Source organism: Brassica oleracea, chromosome C9 (genome assembly GCF_000695525.1).
Source record: "Brassica oleracea var. oleracea cultivar TO1000 chromosome C9, BOL, whole genome shotgun sequence".
Classification (NCBI taxonomy): Eukaryota; Viridiplantae; Streptophyta; class Magnoliopsida; order Brassicales; family Brassicaceae; genus Brassica; species Brassica oleracea.
The window spans coordinates 25,603,488-25,611,232 of record NC_027756.1 but is presented as its reverse complement, the minus strand read 5'-3'; the positions used below and the strand labels follow the sequence as shown (position 1 = coordinate 25,611,232).

Genomic DNA, 7,745 nt, shown 5'->3' with positions numbered 1-7,745 from the left:
GTATTTTCATTACTCAACATTGGTCCCCGAATTTTCTATTATTTTAATATTTGCCCCAATCTTCCAAATTTACAGAAATATCCTTATGATTTTGTCTTAAACTTCCAAATGTGCACTTTTGACCCTGTTATATGAAAATTCAATATATACAATAACTCAGAAATTAATCGTCGATTAATCAATGATTAGTTTAAAGATTTTTATTATACTTGATAGTATATAATCTAGTATGCATATCAAAGTAGCGTGAATCATGTGTGGTCTAGTTGTTTGTGTGTGAAGTTTTCTCTTGTATAACTCGGGTTCGAGTGAAGGAAAAAACAGTTTTGATGATTTTTTACGTGGACGAGAAGATATTGTGCGAGATTTAGGGTTGATTTTGTCTTGATTTTGTATAGATTTAGGAAATATATTAACTGAAATATGGAAATTTCCATATTTTTCGTGATTTGGTTATAATATGTATCCTACGTTGTGTAAAACAATGTAGAGAGGGTGGAAAGTTTATTCTTCCGAAGGCGTAACATAAGGTAAAAAGCAGAACAAGTTATGAAACATAAACAAGAAAAATCAAATCATAGAGTCGTGGCTATAAGTTGTAATAAAGCTACATGTATACTAACGATATCTTGATAGAATATAACCTAACGAATTCTAACTAAGATAGAATATACAAGAAAGTTTTGTTTGTGTTATATACCCATGATAAATCTTTGTATAATACTTAGTATCCGATTTCTAAACTAAGTAGATGGCTAGAATAAATATTCTATCCGTAGCTAGAACATAAAATAAAATATGATTCCACTATTTAAAAAAAATTAACATATAAATAGTCATACTTGAATTTCCAATGGTTTTATATTTTTCTATATTTTTAAAGCTTAGTTTACTATTTTTGGTAAAATATGTCCAAGATGACAAAAAATATCAAAAGTTCTGTTGGAGCAAATAAAAGTTAAAAGTGTATTTTTTTTTTCATTCCCCTAGATATAATCATTGCTAATCTTAAATCCATGTATATTATCTAAATACCCAGAAACAAAACGGAGCAAAGTAAATCGGAGCAACTAAGCCAAATCTAGTAGTCATAAATATTTGAATCGTTTCCTTTTTTAATATTTATCTTATTAAAACAGAAATATTATCCGAAATAAAGATTGTATTCATGGAATAGAAAAAAGCCAACTAAATATTTTTATTCATTTGGGATCGACTATAAATTGGCGGATGTAGGTTAGGGAAGAAGGTGGCAAGTGCCACCATAAAATTTTAAAATTTGCATAATATACCCCAAGTTTTAGTTATTTTTCCCTACTAGATTACATATTTGAACCATGTTTTCAAGTTTATATGTGATTTGCCCCCATAAAAAATAACTTTACATCCGCCATTGACTATAATACCCTTCTATATACAGAAGGAATATGCAGAGATCTGTGATGTGGAGGGTGAAAGGTTTCAGAAATGATCTTGTAGGTCATTGTGGCGCTTCGTAGGTTGGTTCTCGACCACTCGTTTTCTCCAGGTTTTGGACGGTTCGGCACAAGATAGGATGAAGACTTTTTGGTAAGCTCAAACCTATGAGCTGTATTAACATGAGTAACAAAAATAGGGTTGATAAAGTAAAATTAGAGATTAGCGATTGGTAGGAAATTTGTGGAGTAAAATGTAATTAAGAGTTAATAACAGAGGGACTCAGGTGAAAATGATCGTTATCGCTCGTAAAAGAGGTAAGAAAGAGGATTTGATTCTTTGGTGAGCAGAGAATCAATATTTGATGTTTTTGGGTCATAAGTATGTGAACTAATGAACATTATTTGATGTTGTAGGGGTTAAGGAGACACATTAATTAAATGAATGGGTCAGCTTATGAGACTCGTTGTTGGAGTTTGGGAATGCCTGAGGCCAGGCGCGTAGAGGTTCATTATGGACCATACACAAGTCAAGGACGATGTGGTGGTTAAGGAGAATGAGAGCCATGCTTCTTTGATGTCATTGGCACATGAAAAATATAGGGTAGACCCAATAAAGCCAGTGTCATTTACGTACGACACGTCCTAGACTAGATGAAAATCCTGGAGATTATACCACACCACATGTTGATATTCTAGAGGATGGGGATGTGGAGCTTTTCATGGCTGTAAGACTTGACTACGTCAAAATGAAGATTTTCCTGTCTATTGGTCACAGCAATGTCGAACGTTACAAAACAAAGAGGAAAGAATGATGAGGAGGATAGCACAAGAGGTGTGACCTAAACTAATACCTTGGAGACGTGAATATACCTTCCTTTTTAGCTTGTACCAGCTAACAAACTAAGTTGAATGTTAACAATATGTGTTTCCTTACAAGTATAAGGGAGCACAGGTGGATCCACGCAAGCGAGGAAGTTCTTATGAATATATGCAGTGCAGAGGAAAAGGAAAAGATTCAGAGAATGACACTGTGGGGGGGGGAACTGAATCATTCATTGACTCATCTAATGAAGGGGAAGTGCTGGGTCCTCTACGACATATGGATTGAATAATCTGCCTAGATGAGGGTGATGAAATTGTTTCCCATCACCCTAGTCTAACCTTCACTATGATAAGGTAAGCTGCAAGAGCATCTGCAAAAGACACTCTATAACTTCAAATTTGAAGTTTTGAGGAGTGAAACTCTATATTTGAAGTTTCACTACTCAAAATTTCAAATTTGAAGCTTCATAATTTTATTTGCATTTTGGTCCATACAATCACACATCACCTTTATGATTCGTAAATACTTTTTCGTTTATTAATTTAATCCTTAAAAAATTATATCTCATAAATATTTTAAATTTTTTTTACAGAATTTAAGTTTTACACATAAAATTAAATAAAACTTTAAAATAAGATTAAAATATTTTAAACAAGATTTAGACAACAATAATATAAAAAAAAAAACTTAAATTTTATTTTTTACAAAAATTACATGAAGGCATAACTATTACACAAATTTAAATATTATAACAACACTAATAGTCATATAAGTTTGATCCAGAACCTTCAAAATTTTCAAATATTATTTAACTTTTTTTTTTGTAACTGAAGATGGTTGTTGTTGTTGTTTTGATGTTTTTTCGTACAATTCTTTATTGTTCATATCGAGTATATTCACGAGTATTAATATCATCGAAATGAAATTAGTCTTTTAGCAATATTTTATGTTTCTCTTTTACTTTCTTGTTCTGATCTAATGTATTTAAACGTATTAATATCACCTGATTTCAACGAATTTTAGCTCGTAATCTACAAAGTAAAAATGAGGAGAGCCATTTTTACTTTGTAGATTACAGGCTAAAATTTGTTGAAATCAGGTGATATTAATACGTGTAAATATGGAGAATATTTACTTCAAAATTCCCTAATAAAGAATCATTTTATGGAATAATATAGTATTTTGTTTGAAGTTTAATATTAATTAAGTTATTTTTATTTTTATTTAAATTTTATTAATTAATATTGTTGTAATATATTTATATATGTGCTAGTTATTTATAAAAGTTTTATAAATTCAAATTAGTTATGACAAATATAAGGACCATGTTATAAAATACAATTAATAGTTTCGAAGTTAAATTTGAAGTTTTGATTTTGGAGAAAATCACCTTTAAACTTTAAATATAGAGTTTTAGAAACTTCAAAATAAAATTTCCTTTTGGAAATGATCTCAGTACTGTTAAAATGGACTTAATGTTTAACCGCTACTTTATGTGTTAGTTGGAAATATGGAAGACGAAAGAGTAACCAACATGGTAGCTGACAATAGTAAGGAGAAAATGACAAAGGTTGTTCATAGTAAAAAATAATTTCTGAACTTGGAATTGGAATCCGGTTCAGGAGCCCAACATTTTCGGTTACTGACCCACTTACCGATGACGATGCTTCGGAAAAGTGTGAAATACTAGGTATTTTCCTAAATACTAATTAACTTAAATAATTAACATATAATTTATTGTATTAATCATACACAAACTTTGTAATGCCACAGTGGATGAGGATATCTTTATAAATAAAGAAGAAGAGAAATGTTCCACATGCTGACACCTCACCTCTCCTATCCCTTTTTTCGCCACGTGTTGAGCAGACACCGCCTCTTCTTTTCCCTTTTGTTTTGAACTCTCGGTTCTTATCCTTCTTTTTTGTTTTGTGTTTCGAAACGTGAATCGACTGGGCTTTGTGTTTCATTATTGGGCCATGCTTTCGTCATCTTACTCTTCTCTCAGCTCTCCACGTCGGCAACGAAATTCATGAATGTTAACGTTGTTCACGGGTCTGATGTTTCAATTATTATATGTTTTATATTTAGGCCAGTATATTTTTGTTATCCAGGAAAGCCCAATAAATTTATTTGTTATTGATATAGGTGGCTCAGTGGACTGTTTATTTAATGGGCAAACAATCCATATTTTTGGGTCGATAATGGAGTCTGGTGGCTTACCGGAGGTTGACTATTTCTGACCAAACTCCGCTGGAAGCTGCCAACGTGTCGAATCAACTGGATTTATTCTCAACATTACGGAGCTCGACTGGATTCAATCACTGCCATTAATGTTCTTCCTAATTCCATTTTCCCACTACTTCCACCATTTCTCATTCAATGAATCTCACTTTGCTTTCAGTTGGTGAATCTGATGGTATAAATAGATGAATCTTGATACCATAAACTTCATCCTTTTCATTCCACCCAATCATAATAACCTCTTTCATTTAATAAAGTAGAAGAGAAATGCTCCACATGCTGACACCTCACCTCTCCTATCCTTTTTTTTCCGCCACGTGTCGAGCAGACACCGCCTCTTCTTTTCCCTTTTGTTTTGAACTCTCGGTTCTTCTCCTTCTTTTTCGTTTTGTGTTTCGAAACATGAATTGACTGGGCTTTGTGTTTCATTATTGGGCCATGCTTTCGTCATCTTACTCTTCTCTCAGCTCTCCACGTCGGCAACGAAATTCGTGAATGTTAACGTTGTTCACGGGTCTGATGTTTCAATTATTATGTGTTTTATATTTAGGCCAGTATATTTTTGTTATCCAGGGAAGTCTAATAAATTTATTTGTTATTGATATAGGTGGCTCAGTGGACTGTTTATTTAATGGGCAAGCAATCCATATTTTTGGGTCGATAATGGAGTCGGGTGGCTTACCGAGGTTGACTATTTCTGACCAAACTCCGCTGGAAGCTGGCAACGTGTCAAATCAACTGGATTTATTCTCAACATTACGGAACTCGACTGGATTCAATCACTGCTATTAATGTTCTTCCTAATTTCATTTCCCACTACTTCCACCATTTCTCATTCAATGAATCTCACTTTGCTTTCAGTTGGTGAATCTGATGGTATAAATAGATGAATCTTGATACCATAAACTTCATCCTTTTCATTCCACCCAATCATAATAACCTCTTTCATTTAAAGATGGGCGTTCAAGCCACTTTTTTTTATTACCATCATGTTCAGCCATCAAATTTTGTTTGCATTAACGGTAAGTTTCAGTTACTAATTTCGTGACAGAGCGCAAGCATATAGTGATTGAATTCTTATCGGTTTGAAAATCCTGCAGAAGATGTCTTGGAGGTTTCAGTTAAGAAGAATGAAAAAAACTCCCAAACAGAAAGAATTGATCTCTAGGATTTGCTTGCTCACATAGAGTGCTTTGAAAGAGTAGACATTGTTCTTTGATTTGATTTCTGGATTGTTCTTAGTTTTGTTTATGTTTCTTCTTGGTTTTTGTCCATTGTGATTGAAGAAACAATTCAATAATGTTCTTCACATTTCAGAGTCTGAACTTGGCACTTGAATCTTCTTATTGCTGAGTAAAAGTCACACCTTTATTTATAGATATTTCTGAAACATTAAAGAGTTGCTTATATATAGATTTTAAAAATATATGAAGATGTGAAAGTGAGTATAGTGGTGGGGGAGGAGGATTGATTGCCTCCACCGGAAAATGTTATCTTCAGTAAATTCAAAGAGTTCGATGAAGATTCAACCGTTAAATCATTGAGGTAGTTTTGCTCTGTTTTTCACATACCTTGCTCTGTTTTTCACATTTTCAACAAATGTCATTCATGAAACAAGCAAAAGTGATCAATGAATTCCAAAAGCTTTATGCACAACTGGACATGACGTTAACACAAAGATTAATTGTGTCATGTTTGTTTTATTTTTAGTGTTTATAGAAATAGATGATGGCAGAGGTAACTGATGAAACACTTGACAAAGACAGGATGAAAGTAAAAATGAAGATCTCGCTAAACTATGTAGTTATTTGCATTTCAATCACAAGATTCATACTCACACACTTTTCATTGGTTTTCTTCAAGCTTCTTCTAACTAGCTCATTACTTTTGTGTTGATCTCATAGGTTCTTGATGAGATTAGTATTTGTGTTGCATTTCAGCTTTGTTTTCTTAAAATAGTTTTGTTAAATATGTCACGGAAAACAATCCTAGGTGGTTTAACCTAAAACTTTGTTTCTTGCAATCTACTGAAGTGGGTGATCTAAAAATGAGATTGGCTTACTACGACTAATCTGAGAACATGAAACTTCTTAGGTTTCACCCATCTTGCATCAAACGTAAGCAGGTGCCTTATCTGAGAAATCATGATAATATATAGTGACGTAATAAATAAGTTAAAACTGGATTCACATTGTTTTGTTCTAACATCTTCAACCTTGCAAATAAATCTCACCCTGGTCTAAATCAAAAGCCCCCGAAGCTCCAACCAAGAGAGATCAAATTAAAAAATAAACAATTATCAGATTAAAGATATTCTTTGATTCCATCCCCAATACTTTTTTTTTTATCAAACCATCCCCAATACTTATTAAGTCAGATTACAAGTATACAAAGATAATGTTCGCTTACCTGTAAAAGTCTTTTAACTCTCTCTCTTTATATAAACGAACAAAACATAAATTAACAAAAATTTAAATAAAATTTAAATATAATTATACGTTTGATAAATATTTTTTACTCAAACACCAAAACTAGTTTTAAACTACTAAAACATATATCATTGTACAAAACGCAAACCCCTACACTACAAGAAAACATATTTTTTACGAGGGCGGTATTCGTTGTAAATTCGTCGTAATAAGGGTTTTACGACGAATTAACATCGATACACGTTTCGTTGTTAAACGCTCGTCGTAACGGAGGTTTCATCGTAAAGTCCTAGTTACGTTTACGAGGAAGTCAATTCCTCGTAAAGCGGAAGGAAACTATTCGTCGTAATGCCCTCGTAAATGACGATGTAAATACCTCGTAATAGTTCGTTGTAAAAGCCACGTAAGGCTTCCACGTAAAGTCGATGTAAACTTTACGAGGACTTTACAACGATTCCATGTAAATTTCTCGTAAACGTTACGAGGACTTAACGTGGAATTTTACAACGAATTTACATCTCCATATTTAAAATATTAATTAATTATAATAATTATATAAATTTTATAAAACAATAATTTTAAAATTTAAAATATTTGAAATAAAATTAAATATGAAACCAAATAATTTTTTTAAAAAAACTATAAATTCATTAATTAAATAGAATTTAAATTTTTTATACAAAACAAAAGAAATTAAAAAAGGAAACTAAAGGCCAACATCATCATCATCGAAGTAGTTGGCTGAGAGGTTCGGGTCTATAGACGTTCCTGCTTCGGGATCCGGCTGGCTCATCCCGAGAGCTGCTCGTCTCTCCGCCAAAGCTCCCTGCC

At 32.5% G+C, this 7,745-nt stretch overlaps 1 long non-coding RNA gene across 1 annotated transcript; it reads left to right on the top strand.

The window, feature by feature from the left end:
• The first annotated feature begins 1,459 nt into the window (after positions 1–1,459).
• Positions 1,460–3,787, top strand: LOC106315387. The gene is made up of 3 exons (XR_001264586.1): positions 1,460–1,569; positions 1,833–2,594; positions 3,744–3,787. It is a non-coding gene; the product is annotated as an uncharacterized LOC106315387 (long non-coding RNA).
• The last annotated feature ends 3,958 nt before the right edge of the window (positions 3,788–7,745 follow it).